This window comes from Pseudophryne corroboree, chromosome 5 (genome assembly GCF_028390025.1).
Source record: "Pseudophryne corroboree isolate aPseCor3 chromosome 5, aPseCor3.hap2, whole genome shotgun sequence".
NCBI lineage: Eukaryota > Metazoa > Chordata > Amphibia > Anura > Myobatrachidae > Pseudophryne > Pseudophryne corroboree.
Genome location: NC_086448.1, coordinates 462,801,424 through 462,829,180, shown reverse-complemented (window position 1 = coordinate 462,829,180; position 27,757 = coordinate 462,801,424). Strand labels below are relative to the sequence as shown.

The window sequence follows — 27,757 nt, the reverse complement described above, 5'->3', positions numbered from 1 at the left end:
ATTTAAGGTGGGTCAATTAGGCGCGCCTAATTGAATATCCCCTTTAGAAGGGTTTTTTTTATTAACAAAATATTTTTTTTAGTCTGCATGGTAAAATAAACAAAATATACAAAAAATACAGAAAGCTTAAAATATGGAATTAATAAATCCCCAGAACGGGCCACTGAATATATATATAAAAAAATCTTCAAATGAAACTGCCCCTATTGAGTTTCCTAAATTCTGTGTTAAAGATTGGCTAGAATTACCTCATTAGTATCATTCCTTTATACTGTCCAGGAGCAGAATAGAGCATGCCCAAACTGTGCAAAATGTCAAATCAAACAGAGCATTGTGGTAATACACAAAAATGTAAAGTCGCATGGAGGCGCAGCACTGCTATATCGCTTGTCACGCACTTCTGGGGTGACTTTTCAACTTACTGCTGAATGGAAATATGGTGCATGCAGAGGTTTAGCTAGGCGCCATGGTGCCCGGAGCAAGGGTATGTTTTGTCGCCCCCTCTACTTTACTGAATTGGGTGAATGTTACATTTGAAAAGAAAAAAATTAATTGGTGACAGGGCTGGTTCAAGACTTTGTGAAGCTCAGGGTGAAAGTTTCCTTTGGGCGCCCATATGTTAATCAAAAATATAGGGGTGTGGTTTCATGGGGAAGGGGCATGGCCACAGAATAGTTGCAATTCAGATTACACAGCACAATGGTGGTCATTCCGAGTTGATCGCAGCCAGCAATTTTTTGCTGCTGCTGCGATCAACTAGTACACGCCTACGGGGGAGTGTATTTTTAGCTTAGCAGGGCTGCGATTGCTTGTGCAGCCTTGCTAAGCTAAAAAAATTTCAAGCAAAAGTAGACTAGGCCTAGACATACTTACCCTGTGTGACGATCTCTGCGATGCTGGGGCCGGCATTGACATCAGACATCCGCCCTCCGTTCTGCTGGACATGCTTGCGTTTTCTTCTCCACTCCCTGAAAACGGTCTTCAACAGTCCGGATCCGCCCAGGTATGCCTTCTTTCTGTCAATCTTCTTTGCGGTCGGCTCTATGACCGCTTCCTTCGTAGGACGCAACGTAACCCGACGACCCTGTGCCCGGCCAACGTCACGCACATGCACTGCGGCTGCCGCGCATGCACATTCTGGACCCGTTCGCACCGAAGCGACAAACCGCTGCGTGCGAACGGGTCGGAATGACCCCCAATATTGTCTGTTATTCACATTACACCACACAGTAGTGTCCGTTATTCACATTACACCACACAGTAGTACTCCTCTTATACACTTTACGCCATACAGTAGAGCCCCTTATACAAGTTTCACAACACAGTAGAGCCCCTTATATATATTATGCTACATGTTACTAAGCAGCTTCTAATGCAGAGAGAAGTGCTGCAACAGCTGGGGCAGAGATATGTGCTGCAGCAGCCGGGACACAGAGAGAGGTGCTGCAGCAGCTGGGGTATAAAGAGGTGCATAGGGGGCAGAGAGTGGTGCTGCAGGACAGAAGTAACCCTGCTGCACAGCTACAAGCAGACAGTGTGTCTTACCTCCAGTTCTGGTCCCTGCGGCCTTCCTGTTAGCTGGCTGGTGTGGCTGCGGCGAATAGGATCTGCGTCAGAGAGGTCCTCCGGTGCGGCTGCCAGGCATCTGGAGGCCGGGGTCTGGGTCCTGGGGAGCGGAGCATGGCAGCCGGAGGTGTCCTTTTCCAAGTGTCCTGTTGCTGGAGTGCGGCGTCTGGGAGGCTGAGGCCAGAGGTAGTAGCCGTGTGCTGGTTCCACATGCGTCCTCTGTGCAGGGAGCCACCATGTTGGAGACCAAGCCAAGCCAATGGGCATCCCAGTCCACGTCTAGCCAATTCGGTGCAGTCTTCCCTTATAAAAAGGGGTTGATGCTTAGCTATGGTGCCAGTGCTTCAAGTTACTTGCTGCTGTAAGGTGCTCAAGCTCTGTGCTCCCAGGTTAACCCCCGGTATCCTGGTTCTGTGGAGGCTGTCTGGTGGTCGGTTCTGTTATTGCAGTCCTTTGCTCCCTGTCCACCTGCTCTTGTAGTTTAACTGCTGGGTCCACTATCTGGTAGAGGGTCTCCGTTTGCTTTCGGTGCTCGCAGCAATCCTCTCCTCAACATCGTTCTTCAAGTCATCTCTTCATCCAGTGCTCTTCAGCATCGTTTACAAATCACAAGTCATCTCTTCATTCAGTGTTCTTCAGCATCATTTACAAATCACAAGTCAACTCTTCATTCAGTGTTCTTCACCATTGTTTACAAATCACAAGTCATCTCTTCATTTAGTGTTCTTCGGCATTGTTTACAAATCACAAGTCATCTCCTCATTCAGTGTTCTTCAGCATCGTTCACAAATCACAAGTAATCTCTTCATTCATTGTATCTCAGCATCATTTACAAATCAAAGTCACTTCTCCATTCAGTATTCTTCAGCACCGTCTACAAGTCACGAACATTTCGTTCTTCAGAACTCACTCGGACTTATCTCCTAGTCGTTGTGTATGATTGTGGTCTAATTAAAACTGAATGAATCTTTCTTCAGTGTATCGCTCTCAGTCATTGTCCTCATTGCTTACCCCTCTACATCTACGGGCCAACTCTTCAATCCATGAATAAGAACTATATTCAGCCACCTCGTTTCCTTCCTTTGCCGAAAGCTGCTCCTTCAGTCAATTCTCAGTCGTCAGATCCTCAACTCAAGCCAAGCGTGACACAGTGAGACATATGAAAAGGGTGGCAGAGCTCCAGCATGTGCCGCTGTCACTGTCTCCTGCTGTCGCCTCTGACCTACCCTGTTCCTTATTGAGTCTCCGAGTCAGTGTGCACCACCTCTGCATCTTCTCCTCCTGCTCTGAGGTTGCCTGTACAGTGGTACACGGCAGGGGCGGATTGGGAACAAAAAGCGGCCCTGGAAAAATTTGTACTAGTGGCCCCACATGGGCGGCACCAGAGGTGTAAGGTCTAGCCATGGGCCATGGCAGCAGCACCCTCCCCCCGAAGACTTTCCAGATAGTGGGCATGTCCAGCATCAAAGGGGAAGTTAAAAAGAAATAAAATTAAATATTATGAGCACATTATATGATACACCTTCAGAATTTAGGAAACTATATCATTCTTTATTACACCAACCAAACATGCCCTGTGTGGGGTCCTGAGGACCGAGTTTGAGAACCTGTGCACTAGATCATCTGCAATCACAGGCTAAGTGGCACAGTAATTTTCATATATGCAAATTATTTTGCATCTTATTCATTATGTCTATAAAAAGGACCACATGTCCTCAAACAAAACAGGCCCCACTGGTGCGTCGGCCCACCGGGAATCTTCCCTGTGAACCCTGTGCCCAATCCGCCTCTGGTACACGGTATAGCGGGAAAAGGGGGGAGTCAGGCGACAGCACGTACTCTTATTTTTTCCAGTGCCTGAAGCTCGTGCTCCACCAGAGCCACCCTCGCTACACCCCTGGGTGCATGCAGTCAGGGAAGCTATGGGGCCATTGCTGTAGGCACAAACTGTTGATACTAAAAGTCAGCTTTCACAGCGGGGCAAATGTACTAAGCTTTGGAGAGTGATAAAGTGGAGAGAAATAAAGTACCAGCCACTCATTTCTCTAACTGCCATAATACAGGCTGTGTTTGAAAAAAATGACAGGAGCTGATTGGTTGGCACTCCCCACTTTATCACTCAGTACATCTGCCCAAGTTTTAGACATGGAACACAAGTTGGGGGAATTATTTCATCATGTAGCCACCTTGAAAAAACATCCTCTAAGATGGAGAATTCTCAGCAACATATAGTGGAACAAATTATATAACCTAGGAAATAGGTAATTCAAAATAACCTCAGAATTGTTGGTCTCCCAGACACTGCCAAAGGAGTGTGGTTGTCTGATTTTATAAGCACTGTATTACCCTCTTTAACTGCATATCCAAGATGTCTGTGGGTATTGGTTATAGAAAGAACACATTGTGTTGCAAGTTATTTTACTGAGTTTTTAATATATAACAAACACAAAATGCGACATAAGAACATTTTTGACAGCACATGACATAATAATCTTAAAACCAAATAGCCTGATAACAAAATGGTCATGACTAGTAAGAAATAATCATCGTCGCACAATAAACAAACTGCATCAGATAAACATGAAAAGTAGAGTGAAAAAGACCAGAAAAGAGACTAAGAGAAGAAATAAGCAAGGAAGAGAAGGAGGAGAACAGAAAGAACTAAGAAAAGAGAAAGAAAAGAGAATAGAGAGTCTCTCTCCTCCCTAATCCCAAAACAGAGGTATTAGGGAATTATCACACAGGGGTCCGAAAATTCACATCACCGCCTAGCGCAAAAATTTGTAATGGTCTGACTCTTTATATGTAAACCAAGGATACCAGGTTGCAGTAAAGGTCTTATTTTTGACTGCTAGTTAAGAGACCAGGTCATCCATAACCATATAATACTCTATGCGCGTACAACACTTAGTCATGGTGGGGATAACACTAGACTTCCAGTGTACTGGAATAAACGCCTTCGAGGCACTAAGAATATGACAGAGTAGTGACTTTTTATATTGGGATTGTGGCCTCTGTAAAAGGTTCAGGAGCCAAAACTAGGGCATAGGGGCAAGTCTTCTTCAAGAAGAATACTAGCCATTTCTACAACTTTACGCCAAAAAGGCTGAAGTAGCGGACAATCCCACCAAATATACAAAGGTGTACCAACAGCCACTTTGCATCTCCAGCAGGTGTTTGGGACTCCAGGATACATTTTAGCTAGCAGATTCGGACAGCGATGCCAACGAAAATGCCCCAATCACTTACATGAAGAAACCTTTTGTAAAGTGTCCCGAAAACACTGTGATTTAGTGATGGATAATATCAACATTTTTATATTTCAAGCTTATTCTGCTCAATTTACTAAGGCCCGGAAAGACTTTTCCCCACTGTGAAAACATTTAGCTTTGGTGCCCCTGGCAAGTGCTATTCGACAACTCCCCCTTTTTCAAAGAATTTTGGTTTCGACAGGTAGCATCATATGCAGATGACCTGTTTTTATGTGATCCTTTTCATTCAATGACTATAATTATGGATATTATTTCTACTTTTGGGTCCTCTTCAGGATAGTAAATCAATGTAAACAAATTGGAGATACTCCCCAGATCAGGGGATGTTTTCATACTCTCCCAGAATCCATCCCTAAAGGCCTTTCAAATAATTCTGACTGTTTTTCCTGTATTCCCTGGCATATCATCAACGTCTTCCACTCTGATCATTGGACCAGCAGAATGAGGGGAATCGCGTCTCACATTTATCTCCTGCATAATGCAATAGGATTATTATCTACAGTATTAAGCATCTATTGGGACAATTCTATCTTGGTACTCCATCATAGGAATACCTTAAGGAATACCTGTCGGCTTGTCTTGGAATAGTCATTACTAACAAAAAGGTCAGATTTAAAACAATTATATAAGCAAAAACTACAAACTATAGGTCATACAGCTTTCCATTTTATTTGTTAGGTGTTTATATTGTGGCATAGAGGCTCTAAATCAATGTTGTGTTTCTAATTTGACATGGTAGATACTGGATCACAGCCCAGGAAGTTAATTCTATTTCTTAACAACATATTGTGCTAGATCATATCGCAAGATAAAACCTATTTACTGGAAGTTCAAAGATCAGATTAATGTGAATAAATAAATATTCTTTCATGAGCCTTTTGCAAATCCATATCTAGGAAGTTTCTTATCCAAAATAAAGTTTCAGTTTTTAGAATTTATAATGATTTGGATGATTGTGAGAAACAAGCTGAACTAATCAAAAAGACTTTTAGAACTTCTCAATTAATATATTGCAAATGGTTTAGGAAAGACGAGAGAAAGGTTTTAAACATCTAGTAAAATTGATTTTTATAAGGAAGAAATACAGGGGAGAATTATAAAATCTTCAATAAAAATTATTGTGGAGAAAATTCTTCTACAGGGGACAAGTGGAGGTGTACCCGTAGCATCTAATCAGTTTCTAGTAATAACTTATCTGGTACACTCAAAAAATAAGATTTTAAAGCTACCGGTAAATCTTTTTCTCCTAGTCCGTAGAGGATGCTGGGGACTCCGTAAGGACCATGGGGTATAGACGGGCTCCGCAGGAGACATGGGCACTCTAAGACTTTAGATGGGTGTGAACTGGCTCCTCCCTCTATGCCCCTCCTCCAGACCTCAGTTAAAGAACTGTGCCTAGAGGAGACGGACAGTACGAGGAAAGGATTTCTGTTAATCTAAGGGCGAGATACATACCAGCCCACACCATACACACCGTACAACATGGAATATACCAAACCAGTTAACAGTATGAATAAAACAGCATCAGTCAGAAACTGATCACAACTGTAACATAACCCTTATGTAAGCAACAACTATATACAAGCCTTGCAGAAATTGTCCGCACTGGGACGGGCGCCCAGCATCCTCTACGGACTAGGAGAAAAAGATTTACCGGTAGGTTTAAAATCTTATTTTCTCTTACGTCCTAGAGGATGCTGGGGACTTCGGAAGGACCATGGGGATTATACCAAAGCTCCAGACCGGGCGGGAGAGTGCGGATGACTCTGCAGCACCGATTGAGCAAACACGAGGTCCTCATCAGCCAGGGTATCAAACTTGTAGAATTTTGCAAAAGTGTTTGAACCCGACCAAGTAGCTGCTCGGCACAGCTGTAATGCCAAGACGCCTCGGGCAGCCGCCCAAGAAGAGCCCACCTTCCTAGTGGAATAGGCCTTTACCGAATTTGGTAACGGCAATCCCGCCGTAGAATGAGCCTGCTGAATCGTGTTACAGATTCAGTGAGCAATAGTCTGCTTAGAAGCAGGAGCGCCAACCTTGTTGGCCGCATACAGGACAAACAGTGCCTCTGTTTTCCTAACTCGAGCCGTCCTGGCTATATACATTTTTAAGGCACTGACTACATCAAGGGACTTGGAATCCTCCAAGTCACCCGTAGCCACAGGCACCACAATAGGTTGGTTCATATGGAACGACAAAACCACCTTAGGTAGAAATTGAGGATGAGTTCTCAACTCCGCTCGATTCACATGGAAAATCAGATAGGGGCTCTTGTGAGACAAAGCCGCCAATTCAGACACCCACCTCGCAGATGCCAAGGCCAACAACATGACCACTTTCCAAGTGAGAAATTTTAACTCCACCATTTGAAGAGGTTCAAACCAGTGTGATTTAAGGAACCGTAACACCACGTTAAGGTCCCACGGTGCCACTGGGGGCACAAAAGGAGGTTGGATGTGCAGCACTCCCTTTACAAAAGTCTGGACTTCTGGGAGAGAAGCCAATTCCTTCTGAAAGAATATAGATAAGGCCGAAATCTGCACCTTAATGGAGCCTAACTTAAGGCCCATATCCACTCCTGTCTGTAGAAAGTGGAGAAAATGCCCCAGTTGAAAATCCTCCATAGGAGCATGCTTGGCCTCACACCAAGAAATATATTTCCTCCAGATACGGTGATAATGCTTCGCCGTTACCGACTTCCTAGCTTTGATTAGAGTAGGGATGACTTCCCCCGGAATACCTTTTATAGCTAGGATTTGGTGTTCAACCGCCATGCCGTCAAATGTAACCGCGGTAAGTCTTGCAACAGGTACTCCCTGGGAGGAAGAGGCCACGGATCTTCCGCGATCATTTCCTGAAGATCTGAATACCAGGCCCTTCGAGGCCAATCTGGAACAATGAGTATTGTCTGCACTCTTGTTCGTCTTATGATTCTCAATATTTTTGAGATGAGTGGAAGTGAAGGGAACACATAGACCGACTGAAACACCCACGGTGTCACTAGTGCGTCCACCGCCACTGCCTGAGTGTCCCTTGACCTGGAACAATACATCCGAAGCTTTTTGTTGAGGCGTGACGCCATCATGTCTATTTGAGGAAGTCCCCAACGACTTGTTATCTCTGCAAAGACCTCTTGATGAAGTCCCCACTCTCCTGGATAGAGATCGTGTCTGCTGAGGAAGTCTGCTTCCCAGTTGTCCACTCCCGGAATGAAGACAGCTGACAGAGCGCAAACATGATTTTCCGCCCAGCAAAGAATCCTGGTGGCTTCTGCCATTGCTGCTCTGCTCCTTGTCCTGCCCTGGCGGTTTACATGCGCCACGGCTGTGACGTTGTCTGATTGGATCAGAACGGGTAGGTTGCGAAGAAAACTCTCCGCCTGTTGCAGGCCGTTGTATATGGCCCTTAATTGCAGCACATTGATGTGTAGACAAGCCTCCTGGCTTGACCATATTCCCTGAAAATTTCTTCCTTGTGTGACAGCTCCCCATCCTCGGAGGCTAGCGTCCGTGGTCACAAGAACCCAATCTTGAATGCCGAACCTGCGACCCTCTAGAATGTGAGCACTCTGGAGCCACCACAGGAGAGAGACCCTGGCCTTGGGGGACAGGCTTATCCTCTGATGTATCTGTAGATGGGACCCTGACCATTTGTCCAGAAGGTCCCACTGAAAAGTTCTTGCATGGAACCTGCCGAACGGAATGGACTCGTAGGCCGCCACCATTTTTCCCAATACTCGAGTGCATTGATGAACTGACACTCTTTTTGGTTTCAGCAGGTCCTTGACCATGCTCTGGAGTTCCTGAGCTTTTTCCATTGGGAGAAAAACCCTCTTTTTTTCTGTGTCCAGAACCATGCCCAAAAATTACAGCCGAATCGTCGGAACCAACTGCGACTTCGGTAGATTTAGAATCCAGCCGTGTTGTTGTAGTACTCTCAGGGAGAGAGACACGCTCTTTGGTAACTGATCTCTCGATCTTGCCTTTATCAGGAGATCGTCCAAGTATGGGATAATTGTGACACCCTGCTTGCGCAGGAGCACCATCATTTCCGCCATCACCTTGGTGAAAATTCTCGGGGCCGTGGAAAGCCCAAACGGCAACGTCTGAAACTGGTAATGACAGTCCTGTACAGCGAATCTCAGGTACGCCTGATGAGGAGGATATATGGGGACATGAAGGTAAGCATCCTTTATATCTAGTGACACCATAAAATCCCCCCCTTCGAGGCTGGAGATCACTGCAGGGAGAGATTCCATCTTGAATTTGAACCTTTTCAAATATAGGTTTAGGGATTTTAGATTCAGGATTGGTCTGACCGGGCCATCCGGCTTCGGGACCACAAACAGGGTTGAATAAAACCCTTTTCCCTGTTGTCCTAGGGGAACCTTGATAATCACCTGCTGTTGACACAGCTTTTGTATGGCAGCTGAAACTATTTCCCTCTCTGGGGGAGAAGCTGGAAAGGCCGATTTGAAAAATCGGTGTGTAGGCACATCTTCGAACTCCAGTGTGTAGCCTTGGGATACAATTTCGATCAGCCAAGGATCCAAATCCGACTGAACCCAGACCTGGCTGAAGAGACGAAGACGTGCCCCCACCGGTGCGGACTCCCCCAACGGAGCCCCAGCGTCATACGGTGGATTTTGTAGAGGCCGGGGAGGATTTTTGTTCCTGGGAACTAGCTGTAGCTGGTGTTCTTTTCCCTCTACCTCTGGCGAGGAAGCAAGAACCCCAACCCTTTCTGAACTTTTGCGACTGAAAGGACTGCATCTGGTATTGAGGTGTTTTCTTTTGCTGTGGGGGAACATAAGGCAAAAAAGAAGAGTTACCCGCGGTAGCTGTGGAAACCAGGTCCGCGAGGCCCTCCCCAAATAAAACTTCACCCTTGTAAGGCAAAGTCTCCATAAGTTTTTTTGAATCAGCATCACCCGTCCATTGACGGGTCCACAGGGACCTTCTAGCAGAAACTGCCATGGCATTGGCTCTTGAACCCAACAGCCCAATATCTCGCGCAGCCTCTCTCATATATAACGTTGCGTCCTTAATGTGACCCAAGGTCAACAAAATACTATCCTTATCTAAGGTGTCAATGTCTGATGACAAGTTATCTACCCACGCTGCAATTGCGCTACCAACCCATGCCGACGCTACTGCAGGCATGAGTAGGGCTCCCGTATGCACATAAATTGATTTTAAGGTAGTTTCTTGCCTGCGATCCGCAGGATCCGTTAGGGCCGCCGTGTCCGGGGACGGTAGCGCCACCTTTTTGGATAAGCGCGTTAAGGCCTTGTCCACCGTGGGCGAGGATTCCCACCATAACCTGTCCTTTGAGGGGAAAGGATACGCCATAATAATTCTCTTGGGTACCTGCAGTCTCTTGTCTGGAGTTTCCCAAGCCTTTTCAAATAAAGCGTTCAGCTCATGAGATGGGGGAAACGTTACCTCAGGTTTCTTTTCCTTAAACATGCAGACCCTCGTGTCAGGGACAGAAGCGTCCTCTGTGATATGTAAAACATCTTTTATTGCAATAATCATATATTGAATACTCTTGGCCACTCTTGGGTGTAACCTCGCATCATCGTAGTCGACACTGGAGTGAGAATCCGTGTCGGTATCAGTGTCTGCTACCTGGGAAAAGGGACGTTTATAGGACCCTGAAGGGTCTTGTGACACAGGCAAAGCCATGGATTGACTCCCTGCTTTGTACTTGGACTCTGCTTTGTCCAGTCTCTTATGTAATAAAGTCATATTAGCATTTAACACATTCCACATGTCCAACCAATCAGGTGACACCACCACCATCTGCTCTGCATCCTCCCTAGACGAGCCTTCCGCTTCAGACATGTCGACACACACGTACTGACACCCCCACACACACTGGGATATATGAATATGGGGACAGCCCCCCAATAAGGCCCTTTGGAGAGACTGAGAGAGAGTATACCAGCAGACACCCAGCGCCACTAGACACTAAAAACACAGTCCCAGCCTTTACAGCGCTTTTTTATATATATGATTTGCGCCAAATAAATGTGACCCCCCCCCTCGTTTTTTGTCCCCTGTTACTTGGTTCAGCAGGGGAGAGTCCGGGAGCAGCTTCTCTGCAGCATGCTGTGGAGAAAATGGCACTGGTTAGTGCTGGAGGATCAAGCCCCGCCCCCTCGACGGCGGGCTTCGGTCCTGCTCATTTTTTTATACTGGCGGGGTTTTTATAATATACTGCCTTCGCAGTATCTAACAATGGTGCCAGTATTATTTGAGGTAATTACTGCTGCCCAGAGCGCCCCCCCTGCGCCCTGCACCCTTGCTGTGCCTGTGTGTGTGTGTGTGTGCACTGGCGCGCAGCGCGACCGCTGCGCGGTACCTCTCTGAAGAACTGAAGTCTTTTACCGCCTTTGTTGTCTTCTTACTTCATATACTTACCCGGCTTCTATCTTCTGGCTCTGTGAGGAGGACGACGGCGCGGCTCTGGGACGAACAGCGAGGACGACACCTGTGTTCCGACCCTCTGGAGCTAATGGTGTCCAGTAGCCTAAGAAGCAGAGCCTATCAGTAAAGTAGGTCTGTTTCTCTCGCCTCAGTCCCACGAAACAGGGAGCCTGTTGCCAGCAGTGCTCCCTGAAAATAAAAAACCTAACAAAAGTCTTTTCAGAGAAACTCAGTAGAGCTCCCCTGTAGTGCATCCAGTCTCCTCTGGGCACAGGATCTAACTGAGGTCTGGAGGAGGGGCATAGAGGGAGGAGCCAGTTCACACCCATCTAAAGTCTTAGAGTGCCCATGTCTCCTGCGGAGCCCGTCTATACCCCATAGTCCTTACAGAGTCCCCAGCATCCTCTAGGACGTAAGAGAAATGCTAGTTAGAATCTGATTGGTTACTATGATTAACTTTGCCACTTGCCCTCTTTAGAGGGTTTAGATTTGTCAAGTCTCTCCTGCAAAGTGTACCAAAATATAGCACATCCCCTCCTGTGGAAGGAAGTATCAGTAAGATTTTACAATTCTACAAACATATCGGGGGTCATTCCGAGTTGTTCGCTCGCAAGCTGCTTTTAGCAGCTTTGCACACGCTAAGCCGCCGCCTACTGGGAGTGAATCTTAGCTTATCAAAATTGCGAACGAAAGATTAGCAGAATTGCGAATAGACACTTATTAGCAGTTTCTGAGTAGCTCCAGACTTACTCGGCATCTGCGATCAGTTCAGTGCTTGTCGTTCCTGGTTTGACGTCACAAACACACCCAGCGTTCGCCCAGACACTCCCCCGTTTCTCCAGCCACTCCCGCGTTTTTCCCGGAAACGGTAGCGTTTTTTCGCACACTCCCATAAAACGGCCTGTTTCCGCCCAGAAACACCCACTTCCTGTCAATCACATTACGATCACCAGAACGAAGAAAAAACCTCGTAATGCCGTGAGTAAAATACCTAACTGCATAGCAAATTTACTTGGTGCAGTCGCACTGCGGACATTGCGCATGCGCATTAGCGACTAATCGCTCCGTTACGAAAAAAAAATAACAAGCGAACAACTCGGAATGACCCCCATCTTGAATTATCTAAACGTGATAAAAACTGCACAATCTTGAGCTGAGTCAGTTGAATGGACATACTGTAATATAACGTGATGCTTTTGTTGTTTTACCTGTAAAATATGCCATCCTTTATAAGAAACTAATTAAACCCTCTGATATTAGTTTATTTTTCTGCAAGCCATATAATACCCATTTCAGACCACCTGAGGCGGGTTGCACCCGGGAGCGTGACACGAGTACTTCCCGGGTGCGACCTGCCTCAGGCTCCCCGCCGCTGTCCCCAAGCTGGCAAATTGCCGGGTTGGTGATGTCAGCGGTGACGTGTCGGGGGTGGCGCTTAGAGATCACATGTGTCAGAGTGACCTAGTGAGAGAGATTGTAACTTGGCTAGGGAAATGAGGTTTGACATAAACATTGTTTCTTTATATTTAATATTTATGGCTTGGTGTACTTTGGTTTTCTATCAAGTTCCGTAATAATTTGACCACTACTGGCATTGTTCCATTTACTGATGGTATTTCATATTTATTTCAACAGCAACTTGTATATAAATATACAGAGTGTGCATAAATGTGGGCTGATTCAGAGATGTACAGTACGCAAACTTGATGGATTTGTACATCTGTGATGGTTACTGATCTGTGCATGCAAGATCACTGCTAATCCTAGCCACCGAGTCACTCTCTTCTCTCTGTTGCCCTCTGGAAAAAGGTTTAGGTGTATTGGGTGCCATTCTAGCAGGTTGTGGAATAGCTTCTTTCCATCTGCGATTGTTAGTTTGAATTCTAAAATTGTTGTAGATTTCATGACATTTTATCAAGTTGTGAGCTGTAATCTCACTGATGCAATTTGTGATGTGGAAGTGACAATAAATTATTTTATTCTACTATGAGATTGCTCTCAGTGCTCTCTAAGTCACAGCATGATTGACAGGCTACCGCTGCAGTAGCAGGGATTGTTTTACAAAAAGGGAGCTCATCACCCATGTTTTGTAGGCCTGCCAAGGAAAGGGTCTGTGTCTTCTGATGCCCTGTGTACGTAAATGAGATGAGGCAGGACCCCATGGAGTAAATCAACATCTGGGCCCATCTGCTGGTTAGTATAAAAGCACATACACTACTTATACTGCTGATATACAGCATAATCATGTATATGAGAAGCGTGTGAGGGCATTTGGGAGATAAAAGAAAACTGGTGCAATCTCTAAATCCTCAGTGTATTCCAGTAGGTGAGCTATTTACTACAAACGGGTACTGGTTGGGGAGTGGCCAAATCCAGGTGGAATGGCTATGCCACCGAAAAAAAAAAAAAAAAAAAATACTAATGTACGGAGCCGGATGCTTCAAAGGGGAACATATGTCCCCTTCAGTAGCCGGACCGGGCCCAATTTCAGCCACTCCAACAGGCCAAGGCTCGGATAATTAAAAATCGCTCCCCCTCTCAATGCCCCTGATTCCAGTTCTGCTGTTTGAACCTTATACTTATACCTTGCAGAGCTATGGTATAATATTCACTCTACATTGTTGGAATATTGTTGGAATATTCACTCTGCATTGTTCTCATTTAGGTAATATGTGTGTTTTCCATTGTAATTGTTACTAAACTTCATGTAAACAGCTTATATTATTTGGTGAGTAGTGGAGTAATGGATGAAAGTTTGGGGAGGCAGTGCAAACATAATTTCTGCACAGAAGCCTCCTGCTGTCCACTACTGTTGGAAAGTTTCATATAGGAGACAAACCCTTACTATAAATTCTAAGCATATAACTCACCCAAACATCTTGTACAGTATCTTGGATCTAATCATTTAAATCAGTGGTTCTTAACCTTGTTGGAGGTACTGAACCCCGCAAGTTTCATACGTGAATTCAACGAACCCTTCATAGTTGGATAAAAAATGTTTTTTTTTTCAAATTCAAAACAGACTTACTTACCCTGTGCGACGGATCCAGCAACGAAAGTCCTGGAATTTACGTCAGACATCCGCCCTCCAAACGCCTGGACGCGCCTGCGTTCGCCTCACCACGCCTGGAAAACGGTCAGTTGATACCCCGGAACGCCTCCCGTCTGTCAGTCTTCTTTGATCGCAGCTGCGATCACTTTTTACCGCTGGCGGCATTGCTGCATGCGCAGTTCAGACCCGTTCGCACCGCTGCAACAAACTGCAGCGTGCGAACGGGTCGGAATGACCCCCATAGAATGAAGGGATTGGAATATTAAAAAGGAAATCACAAATGACATACAATCATGACAGTCACATGTCGAATACTGGGCGCACCAAGTTCCCTGCAGCACAGATAAAGGCCAAGTGAGCAGCCAATGATGGCCATGCTGAGCGTGACGTTACAAATCATACGAATAGGGTGAACGGCAGGGCTGCCAGGTCATGCCATGTATGGCATTCTTTGTCATTCATCAATAGCCTTCAGTTTCTTATGGTGAAACATTGAAAATGCCATAAAAGTATTGTGTGAATGCCAAAAATAGGATTTTAATTACTTACCGGTAAATCCTTTTCTCGTAGTCCGTAGAGGATACTGGGGTCCACATTAGTACCATGGGGTATAGATGGGTCCACTAGGAGCCATGGGCACTTTAAGAACATGATAGTGTGGGCTAGCTCCTCCCTCTATGCCCCCCCTACCAGACTCAGTCTTTGAGAGAAGGATAGATAAGGATAGTGGTGAGATTCCGAACCAGCACACAGAACAAGAGGAAAGCCAAGCTAACCAAACTTGAAACAGGAACAGCAACAGCTGAACCAACATTATTTAACCAAGTAACAGTGCAGGAAGAACGAAGCATTGGGCGGGCGCCCAGTATCCTCTACGGACTACGAGAAAAGGATTTACCTGTAGGTAATTAAAATCCTATTTTCTCTTACGTCCTAGAGGAAACTGGGGTCCATTTAGTACCATGGGGACGTACCAAAGCTCCCAGACCGGGTGGGAGAGTACTGAGGTTTCTGCAGAACTGATTGACCAAACTGAAGGTCCTCAGAGGCCAAAGCATCAAACCTGTAGAACTTTGCAAACGTGTTCGAACCTGACCAAGTAGCTGCTCGGCAAAGCTGCAAGGCTGCGACACCCCGGGCCGCCACCCAGGAAGAACCCACGACCTAGTAGAGTGGGCCTGTACAGATTTTGGATATGGCAAACTTGCCTTGGAATAAGCATGCTGGATAGTAAGTCTGATCCAGCGTGCAATTTCTTCCAAATACGATGGTAATGCTTAGACGTTACCCCCTTCCTGGCTTGGATTATAGTCAGGATAACCTAGTTAGAGATCACTCTCCTGGCTAGAATCAGGCGTTCAACTTCCATGCCGTTAAATGTAGCCGCGGTAAGTCCTGATAGACGAACGGCCCCTGTTGCAGAAGATCCTCGCGATGAGGAAGAGGCCACGGATCTTCGAGGAGCATCTCCAGAAGGTCCGTGTACCAGGCCCTTCTTGGCCAGTGCAGAGCAATTAGAATTGCTTGAACCTCTTACCTTTTTATTCTCTTTAGAATTCTTGGGATCAGAGGAAGTGGAGGAAACACGTTCACCATCTGATAGACCCATGGAGTCATCAGGGCATCTACCGCCACCACCTTTGGGTCTCTCGACCTGGAACAATACCGCTTGAGCTTCTTGTTGAGACGAGAGGCCATCATGTCGATCTGTGGATATCCCCATCGACTTGTCAAGCACCTGAACACTTCTGGGTGAAGGCCCCACTCCCCCGGGTGCAGGTCGTGTCTGCTGAGGAAGTCTGCTTCCCAGTTGTCTACTCCCGGAATGAAGGCCGCTGACAACGCCACAGAGTTTCTCTCTGCCCAGAGGAGAATTCTTGACACCTCTGACATTGCTGCTCTGCTTTACGTTCCGCCCTGTCGGTTTATGTACGTCACTGCTGTCACATTGTCCGACTGGATCTGAATGGCCTGATCTTGAAGATGATGTGAGGCCTGCAGAAGGGCGTTGTATATGGCCCTGAGTTCCAGAATGTTGATTGGAAGAACAACTTCCTGACTTGACCATCTTCCTTGAAACTGCTCCCCCTAAGTGACTGCTCCCCAACCTCTGAGGCATCCGTCTGTGGTTAACAGAATCCAATTCTGAACCTCCGACCCTTGACGAGGTGAGAAGTCTGTAGCCAACACAGAAGGGAGATCCTGGCTTTTGGCGACAGACGGATCCTCTGGTGCATGTGAAGATGGGATCCAGTCCATTTGTCCAACAGATTGAGCTGAAAGGGTCTTGCGTGAAGAGCCTAGTAAGAGGCCACTATTTTCCCCAGAAGGCGAATGCATAGATGCACCGATATCCGGGTTGGCTTCAGGACATCCCAAACCATCGACTGGATCACTAATGCCTTTTCCAATGGAAGGAACACCTTCTGCGACTCCTTATCCAGTATCATTCCCAGGAATGGGAGCCTCCGTGTTGGCTCTAGGTGAGAACTCAGAAGGTTCAGAATCCACCCATGATCCTGGAGAAGTTTAGTTGAGAGAGCAATGCTGTCCAGCAACCTTTCCCAAGATGGTGCTTTTATCAGGAGATCGTCCGGGTACGGAATTATGTTCACTCCCTGAGTATAAACATCATCTCTGCCATCACCTTGGTGAACACCCTCGGTGCAGTGGAGAGACCAAATGGCAGGGCCTGGAACTGGTAGTGACAGTTCTGCAGTGCAAACCGTAGGTAAGCCTGATGAGGCGGCCAGATCGGAAATGTGAAGGTACGCATCCTTGAAATCCAGAGACACTAGGAACTGCCCCTCCTCTAGACCTGAGATCACCGCTCTCAGAGACTCCATCTTGAATTTGAACATTCATAAGTACGGGTTCAACGACTTGAGGTTCAAAATTGGTCCTTACCGAACCGTCCGGTTTCGTTACTACAAACAAGTTGGAATAGTACCCCTTGTTTAACTGATGAGGTGGAACTGGAACAATGACGTGAGTCTGCACCAGTTTTTGGACAGCATGGGGTATATTTACTAAGGTCCCGATTTTGACCGAGATTACGTTTTTTCTTCAAAGTGTCATGTCGGTAATTTACTAAGCAAAAATCTCGGCAGTGATGAGGGCATTCGTAATATTTTGGAAGTCCTAGGAAAAAATTACGAATCAATACACCATCGGTCAAATACGCCTGCAATTTGGTAGAAATCTGTAATTTACTAAAAAGTGCAAATCACAAACACTGCCGACAATAGCCAAACACTGCCGTGCTGAAATACAATTCGTGAAAAAGTGCTAAAAAAAACCACACCTGCTTTTTTATCCCGTGTTTGGATAGGCATGCACGGATCCATGAGATCCGTGCATGTTTATCAGTGGGAAGGGGATGGGAAAGTGTTATTTTTTTGAAAAAAAAGTTCCCACCATTGGTTACAATGGAGCGCATAGGCGCTACATTGTAACACTGCCGGGTGCTGCCTGTCATACAGTACAGGAGCACACAGCCAATCAGGAGGGTGCCACAATGTGGCGCTCCCTGATTGGCTGATGGAACCCTCTTAGACATAAGTCAGAGGGGGTTTCTGGCATTCGGGGAAAGGGGTCCCATGTGAAAACATGGGGCCCCTTTCAGTGCGAGGTCGGGTGTCCGTTTTGTTTTTTTGCCAAGTACCTGGATTACAAATGGATTACAAGAGGAGCCTTCTACACTGGATTTTGTGAGTATAATTTCAGTGCGAGGTCGGGTGTCCGTTTTGTTTTTTTGCCAAGTACCTGGATTACAAATGGATTACAAGAGGAGCCTTCTACACTGGATTTTTTTGAGTATAATTTTTTCAACAGGTACACCATGGATTCTACATGGAGAAGAGGACCGACCCTCGTGTGAACATAGGTAAGTATGTGTATATGGAGGTGTGGATGTATGCATTAAAGTTTTACTTTCAAGGTGTGTGTCTTATGTTTTTATTGGGGTATTTTTTTAGTAGTAGTACTACAGGTACCAGCGGGCCCGGTTTTCCACCGCATGCTGGTACTTGTGGTTCTCCAAGTACCAGCTTGCGGGGGAGGCTTGCTGGGACTTGTAGTACTGCTACTAAAAACAATATTAATTTTTTAACAAAACGGCTATCAGCCTCCCATCCACAGCCCTTGGATGGGGGGGGACAGCCTCGGGCTTCACCCCTGGTCCTTGGGTGGCTGGAGGGGGGGGACCCCTTGATTAAAGGGGTCCCCACTCCTCCAGGGTACCCCGGCCAGGGGTGACTAGTTGGTTATGTAATGCCAGGGCCGCCGGGACCTATATAAAAGTGTCCCCCGGCTGTGGCATTATGTATCTAGCTAGTGGAGCCCGGTGCTGGTTTCAGAAATATGGGGGACCCCTACGCTTTTTGTCCCCTGTATTTTTGGAACCAGGACCAGGCGCAGAGCCCGGTGCTGGTTGTTTAAATATGGGGGAACCCCTATCATTTTCCCCCCAATATTTTTGCAACCAGGACCGGCTCAAAGAGCCCGAGACTGGTTATGCTTAGGAGGGGGGACCCCACGCAATTTTTTTTTTTAATTTAACACTGATTTCATTTTTTACAAAGGTGCACAATGAAGCCCAGCACGGATCTCTCAGATCCGGCCGAGATTCATTGTATTAAAGTCGGCAGTGTTTTACAAGTCACTCACGTAAAACACTGCCAAAAAAAACGAATGACATCGACATTGGTAAATCCGAAAATGCAGAATACGACAGCTTAGTAAATTAGTCGTACTAAATTCAAAAAGTTGCAACTTTAAACTTTCGATGTCATTCGTGATTGAACTTTGACCTCAAACGGGAAAATACGAATTTTAGTAAATATACCCCCATGTTGTAAATTTATACTTGTCTCTTGTGAAACAGGCAAGCCTGATTTGAAGAATCTGTGAGGTGGGAGCTCTTGGAACTCCAGTCTGTAGCCCTGGGAAACAAGATTTACGACCCAGGGATCCTGGCACGAATTTGACCAGATTTGACTGAAGAATTGTAGGCGTGCTCCCACCTGACAGCCTTCCAGGCATTGCGGTCCACCATCATGCTGAAGTATTTGAGGAAGCAGAGCCTGAGCTCTGTTCCTGAGCACCTGCAGTTGCTGGTTTGCGTGGTTTACCTCTTGCGTTGCTGGAAGATGTAGAAGCACCTCTGGATTTGTCTGTGAACTTGGCCGTCCGAAAGGACTGTAACTTAGAAGCTGAATAAGTCTTCTTGGTTGGGGGGGCTATGGAAGGAAGATACGTACACTTACCCACAGTATCTTTGGAGATCCATTTGTCTAATTCATCTCCGAACAAGGCCTCTCCTGTGAATGGTAGGACTTCCACGCCTTTCCTGGAATCTGCATCAGCAGTCCACTGGCGTAGCCACAAGCCTCTGCGTGCCGACACTGCCATAGCAGTGGTGCATGCGTTAAGCATGCCTATTTCCTTTATGGCTTCCACCATAATGTTTGCAGAGTCCTGTATATGCAGCAGGAGTAAGACAACATCCCCCTAGATAAGGACTCTAACCCCTCAATTAGGTGACCTGACCATTTTGCAATGGCTTTAGTGATCCACGCACATGAAATAGTGGGTCTTTGGGACACCCCAGCAGCTGTGTACAATTTGAGTGTAGTCTCAATTTTACGATCAGCCGTGTCTTTCAGGGAGGCTGCACCAGGAATAGGCAATACAATTTTACGTGACAGCCTAGAGACCGATGCGTCCACTATTGGTGGATTTTCCCATTTTTTTCCTATCCTCCAGAGGAAAAGGAAAACATGAGAGTAACATTTTAGGGATCTAAAATTTCTTATCAGGATTAACCCATGGTTCTTCAAGCAGGGTATTCAATTCCTTTGACGCAGGAAAGTGACTGAGGACTTCTTTTTTACATTAAAATAAGATTCCTCACACTCCTTTGACACCTTATCAGGAATATGCAGAACATATCTGATAGCCTCTATAAGAGCCTCTATTCCCTGTGACAGAGCTGCATCCTCCACCCTCTGAGCCCACCTCCCCCTCCGCCATGTCTGACCTGTCAGCGCCAGAGTCAGACTGCAGGATATGGGCCAGATATCGCTTTTGCGGACAAATGGGAGGGGAGTGAGACGCTGTATTGGGGACTGAGTCTCTGTTCATAAACTCATCCACAGTCTGTTTTAAGTATTGCATCTCTTTCTCATTGTGGGACAATTTTGTAGAGAGTTGAGATCATTCCTTTAAGAGAATTAACCCATTCCGGTTCAGCCCCGCCAGTCTGTGAACCCTGAGTACCCAGTAGTGAGCCCACTAGTGAAGAGGAACACTCTGCGGTACAAGACGCGCACTCTTTTCCTGACATAATGTAATTTGACAGAGGAAATGTTAAGCACAATTCACCCACAAAGAGCCCTTCAGGGTGACACAGACATGTTTGGAGCCAGCCCCGACTGCACCCTTATCGCTAATGCCAAGCTTAGCCAGGTCGGGGACTTAGCACACTAATAATCACTCCCCCCTGCTATGACCCCCTGGTACCGCTAAGGTAATCTGGGATAACACTGGAGGAGCTGCGTGTCCTTGTCCTATCAGCGTCTGTGTCCACTGCAAAGGGAAAATTACGCTGGTAAGCTGCTGGATCCTCTCAATGGCGTGCGGTTTTACTGTATTTTTTATTCTGGCTGAGGAATCTGTTGCTTAAAATGGAGAAAACTGTTTTAAGGCTGTTGTGCCAGTGTGCCACGGGGACGCAGTTGGGTACTGTGCCCGGAGACGCATTCCGCTCAGTGTATAAGCTGTGCGTCTCCGTACCCTCATGCCGCCATAAAGGCCGGCGCCCCGCTAGTCGGGACGCTGGTTTAGTACTCACCACTCTTTATTCTTCTGGCTCTGTTAGGGGTGGCGGCATGCTGCAGGACTGTACGCTCGCCGTGACGGGCTTGTGAATGGGTCCCTCAGGAGCTCAGTGTCCTGTCAGCGGGGAATGGGACCATTAACCCTTCAAGAGGTTGGGCTATCCCCCCCCCCCCCTGAAAATAACAAACATAAAATCAATGCAGAAAACTCTTCAGGAGCTTCCGTAAGCGAGACCGGCTCCTCTGGGCACATTTTCTAAACTGAGTCTGGTAGGAGGGCCATAGAGGGAGGAGCCAGCCCACACTATCAAATTCTTAAAGTGCCCATGGCTCCTAGTGGACCTGTCTATACCCCATGGTACTAAATGGAACCCCAGTATCCTCTAGGACGTAAGAGAAAATAAGATTCCTCCTCGTCCTCTGATACCTTATCAGGGATGTGCAGGACGTCTCTAATAGCTTCTATCAGGTCCTGTATTCCCTGTGACAAAGCAGCATACCACCCTCCCGAGTCCATCTCACCCACCTCTGGGTCTGACATCATCATCATCGGAATCAGCCTGCATGATTTGGGCCAGGGTACGCTTCTGTAGACAAATGGCAGGGGTCTGAGACGCTGGAATGACCACTGAATCTCTATTCATCAGGTCATCAACAGATTGCCTTAAGTATTGCGTCTCCTTCTCATTTTGGGATAATTTATTTGAAATATTTGAAATCACCCCTTTAAATGAATCTAACCATACCGGTTCAGATCCACTAGCCTAAGAATGTGTACTATCCTGAGTACTCGGCAGTGATACCCCAGACTGAGATTGAGAGAAATACACTGCTGTCTATGAAACACACTCCTTTGACATAGTAAATGTAAAAGAACACAAACACATACAGTGATGACACAAACACATACAGTGATGAATAAGTTAATAGCACAGTTAACCCACACAGAGCCCCCTAGGGAGATACAGAGTATGATGGAGCCAGCCACACAGCGCCCTTATAGCTAATTATATTGTAGCCCGGTCGCAAACTAAGCATTTGTAATAAAGTAAAAATAATACTGCTCCCCCTTTGCTATGACCCCCAGGTACCGCTGAGGCAAGCTCGAGTACATGTGGAGGGGCTGCGCTTCCCTTCCAGTCTGTCTGTGTACAGCTGCAGAGGGAAAATGGCGCCGGTGAGCTGCTTGATCCGTGAGCTACTGGAACCGTAATGGCGCGCGGTTTTCCCGTTTTTTTATATTGGCTGAGGTATGTTTGTTGCTTAACAGTGGGTTAGAACCCCTGTGAGCTAGTTTGCAAGTGTGGGTTTTTTAATATTGGCTCAGTGCGCCCCTCACAGCGGGACACACGCACCGCATGTCATCCTGAACTCTGGAGCGCAGCCTACATGTCAGCGCTGTGCTTCATACCCATATGCCGCCATTGAAGCCGGTGACCCGCTAAGCGGAACACCGGCCGTCTACTCACCACTCTTCTGTCTTCTGGATCTGTTAGGGGTGGCGGCGTGCTGCGGGTCTGTACGTTCGCTGTGGTTGGGCTTGCGAATAGGTTCCTCAGGAGCTCAGTGTCCTGTCAGCGGGGAACAGGGCCATTAACCCTGGAGGAAGTTGGACCATTCTTCCCCCTAAGTCCCACGAAGCAGGCAGGCTGTTGCCAAACAGCGCTGTCTGAAAACAACAAACAGCAAAATAAATGTACAAAACTCTTCAGAAGCTTCCCTAAGCGTGACCGGCTCCTCCGGGCACTTTTTCTAAACTGAGTCTGGGGGCAAAGAGGGAGGAGCCAGCCCACACTATCAAGTTCTTAAAGTGCCCATGGCTTCTAGTGGACCCATCTATTCCCCACTGTACTAATGTGGACCCCAGTATCCTCTAGGACGTAAGAGAAAGTATATTAATGCACCTGCAACCCTGGCGAAAGGATGGACACACAGCTCCGCCGAACCCCTGAGGTTCGATCGAACTCAGGTTAAGAACCACTGATTTAAAGCAAGGGATGCTTTGTTCCTTAACCACTTGCCTGGCATGGTCGCATCAGATGCAACCATGCCTGCAAGTGCTTTATCTGACCTGGTCGCACAGGATGCGACCAGTCAGATAAACAGTGTTTGCTGCGGCAGGGAAGAGAAACTTTCCTCCGCTGCTGCTGTCAGAGGGACTGGAAGGTCCCTCTGCCTCCCTGCACACTACCCTACTGATTGCCGTGCTGCCGATCACTGCTGATTGGTCAGCACGGCAGGATCCCCCCCCCCCCCCCCAGCAGCTGCAGACAATAGCAGCCGCTAGGGAAGTGTAAATTAAGCCCCCAAGCTCCCCCTGTGTACCTGGAGGTTGTCCCAGCTTTTTAAATGAAAGCCGCGATGGTCGCAATGTTTCCGATGTTCGCAATGTTTCCGATTGATGTTCCAACGTTTGGGAGAAGAAAAACATTTTTTTTCTTTTTTTAACTAAAATCATTTTGCATAGGGTTAAATTCATGTTCTTCACCTAATTCACCCATAAAAAAAAACCCGACAATTTCTGAGCGGTTTTTGGGGGGGAAAAATCGTCAGTTAAGTGGTTAAAATACATACTTTTAAGTGATTACATCAACATTCGCCAATTATGAAAGATCACATCAGAATTCACTGTTTGTACAATTATTACTTAAAGGAATGTCTGTCTATCTATCTATCTATCTATCTATCTATCTATCTATCTATCTATCTATCTATCTATATACACAGTGGTGGAAGTGGGCACTTCGTTTCCACTGACCCGGAAGTCGTTTTTTTTTTTTAAATTGAATTAAAATGTGTGCAGCAGAAGGCGAGGGAAGTGGCCAGCCAGCTGCACTTAAAGGATGCTGCTCCCGTCCCTGCCCGGCGCCCACTAGTCGGTTGTGTAGAACGCCGGACCTGTGGGACCGTAGGCTCTCTGCCACTCGCCATTCACCGCTGACCATCGGCCGCCACTCACAAATGGCGGCGGTCAGAGGGACCTCACCGCCGCGGCATCGAAGGCCTCCTTCTCACCACCGCCACCACCACTATCCATGGGCTCCTCCTCCACCGCCGCCTACACCTCTGCACAGCCACCGACCACAGCCCCTTCAGCACCTCTGCTTTTCTCATCAGGTAATGTTCCCCTTCTTCCCTATGTCCCTGCTGCCACTCTCCCTGTCTCTGCTGTCACTCTCTCTGTCCCTGCTGTCACTCTCCCTGTCACTGCTGTCACTCTCTCTCCCTGTCCCTGAATTGTGGATCATACTGTGTGGGATAATGTGAATTTTGGCTCATACTGTGTGGGATAATGTGAATTTTGGATCATACTGTGTGGGATAATGTGAATTTTGGCTTATACCGTGTGGCATATTGTGAAGTTTGGCTCATACTGTGTGGCATATTGTGAATTTTGGCTCATACTGTGTGGCATATTGTGAATTCTGGCTCATTCCGTGTGGCATATAGTGAATTTTAGCTCATTCCGTGTGGTATAATGTGAATTTTGGCTCATTCTGTGGGAATTTTGGCTCATTCTGTGTGGGATAATGTGTAAGGGGCGCCAGTACTAGATAGTATAAGGGGTCATACTATTGTGGTGCATAATGTGTATATAGTGTGGTACACTACACTTATGGACATGCCCCCTTTTGAGTGACCACTCCCCCCTTTGAGTGGCCACACCTCCTTTTACAACCTTCACTTTTCCATACCCCACTTAAATTTTTTTACTTCGACCACTGTATGTATATGTGTGTGTATATATATGGGATCAGTACTAAATGCCGCCGGCCGGAATCCCGGTGGTCGAAATACCGACGCTGGAATCCCGACCACACAATCCCGACAATCGCTCGCCACGCTGCGGGCACGGTGCCTTGCTACGCTCGGCACACTATTATATTCTCCCTCTATGGGTGTCGTGGACACCCACGGAGGGAGAATATGTCGGGATTGTGGCGGTCGGGATTCCAGCGTCGGTATTTCGACCGCCGGGATTCCGGCCGGCGGCATCTTGACCGCATCCCATATATATATGTGTTAATATAATTTGTGTATTATATTTTTTCAAAAAGCTCTGTAGCATTAACAATATTCAACATGAAAAAATGGTACTTATACACTACCCAATTTTGAGGTCAAAATAGCTCACTTTTGGCGTTTTGAGCTACTTTTAGCTCAAAATCAGAAAGTGTGTATGGCCAAGCGGTGTGCGCTGATGCCCGCTCCCGCATTATCGCTGGCCGCCGCCGTCCATCGGGCTGTTTTACCAGCCAAGTGAACCACTTTCCACAGTCTCCTACTGTGGAAAGTGGTTCATCCCCCCCCCCCGTGAACATTGCTGGGCACAGTGAAAATCGCTCGGTGTGTATGCACTGAACTATTTTCCTGCCAGCGATATTCACATCATCGCCCAGCATACACACTGGGCAAAAATGCCCAGTGGGTATGGACCTTTATCACATTCCAGATATTAGCAGAAATCTCACATATTCTGTAATATTATTGCTACAATTTGATAACCGCTATTAAATCTGTAGTGTACAGTAATTAGTGTAAGCAGCATGTGCTATTGTTTGTTGCTTATTGTTTTACAGCTTGTATAATAATGATCATTGAAAGCCCCATAGCTTAATTATCATGGCACTAGACACATTCAGCAGTGGAACTATTAATCATCAACCAGTTTCCCGGCTTTCTAGCGTTTGACATTGTGATTCCTAAAGCTCTAATGTAAAAATAAACTTTATGAAGCACATCCAATGCCGCAGTGACATTTTAATGCCTTTTCAGCTGTATCCAAGCATTCATTTGTAACTGAGATGCAACAAAACAACAGGAAGAAATACGATGACATACCGTATATGTCCCATTAATATAAACAGATAGGTTATGTCAAATACATATTTGCCCCATGTTCTATCATAATCAGAATGCTACTCTAACTAAAAGGTCAGCTTGGTGTCTACTTTAATTTACTGTGCAGAAATAGGTGGGCATACTGTGCCAAACATCTTTCTGTTCCTCTGACACTAAGGGAATGTCCACTCATGACACAGGCCTCTGCTGAATCATTCTGGCCCTGGTAAAACGTGACATTGTAGTGACCATGACTCAGGTCAATAAACTAATTTTGAACCTGTGGGCGATTAAAGTTATTATTATTATTATTATTATTATTATTATTATCAGAGATGAGTCTGACTTAACCTATAGATTGTGTATTGGCACTGACAAAGGAATGGTATAATTAATATACATAGCTATGATTTTCCACTTATGTGGACATTTGAAGTGATTAAAACATCTCTGCAACTTCAGGCCATAGTGTATTGAGCACAAGTAACACTGTCATGTACAGATGGAGCCAGCGTTATCACCCCCTGCCTAGTTGCAGACGTGCACTCCCGGCGTGACTAGGCGATCCGTCCGCCTAGTGCCGCTTCCCATTCAGCGCGTCTCTGTCCGGGCACACGGACGGAGACGCTCTCCATTAAAGTTAATGGGGACCATCTCCGTCTGGGTGCGCACGCCTGTCCAGACGGAGACGCTCACAGTGACCAGGTGCGTCCAGGCCGGCGCGCCTAGTCACAGACAGAGCAATAATAACGGAGACTCCATCTGTAAATTTAATTCATACTTGTCAACTCTCCCTGATTGTCAGGGAAACTCCCTGAAATAGTAGCAAGCTCCCTGACTCCCTGAAGAGTCTACAATCTCCGTGATTGCACCTTACCCCCATAATGTAGCTGTTATGTACTTGCAAAAAGAAACCAGAGATATAACTCGTACACGTTCATATGAGATCATCATTGCCACTCACCTGCTTTGATTTCAAGGCACAATGGGCATGATTCACAGTGCACATGCACCAAGGTATCTTTACAATGCGGTTGCAGTGAGGAATCAGTCACATAGTGATTGACAGGTAAAGGCCATTTGGGGGAGTTAACGTGGAGTGTCTGTAAAAACAGTTGCGTCGTAACTGTTTTGGGGGCATGACTCAGTGTGCAACTGCGATCTCGTATGCCTGAAACATGGAGACAGTGGTGGTCATTCCGAGTTGATCGCAGCCAGCAACTTTTTGCTGCTGCTGCGATCAACTAGTACATGCCTATGGGGGAGTGTATTTTAGCTTAGCAGGGCTGCGATCACTTGTGCAGCCCTGCTAAGCTAAAAAAAATGTCAAGCAAAAGATGATTAGGCCTACTTACCCTGTGCGATGGATCCAGTGATGGTGGGCCCGGCTTTGACGTCACTCCTCCGCCCTCTGTTCTCCTGGACACGCCAGCGTTTTACTCACCACTCCCCGATAACGGCTCCAAACGGTCCGGATCCGCCCTGGCACGCCTCCTTCCTGTCAATCTTCTTTGCAGTCGGCTCTGCGACCGCTTCCTGTGTAAGTCGCGACGTATCCCGGCGACTCCTGTCGCCGGGCAACGTCGCGCACGCGCATTCCGCACCCGTTCACACCGCAGCGATAAACCGCTGCGTGAGAATGGGTCGGAATGACCCCCAGTGTCGTAACTCCTGTAGCCATTCAGCACAGCTGTGGAAGGCTGCTTTACTTGCATTGCCTCTCACTAAACAAGATTGCTGTTGGGTCGGCATTGC

At 46.7% G+C, this 27,757-nt stretch overlaps 1 protein-coding gene across 1 annotated transcript in view; it reads right to left on the bottom strand.

Annotated features, from left to right (window-relative positions):
• Window positions 1–27,757, bottom strand: part of RETREG1 (reticulophagy regulator 1) — a 426,697-nt gene that overhangs the window by 150,961 nt on the left and 247,979 nt on the right. The gene's annotated exons all lie outside the window — the stretch shown is intronic.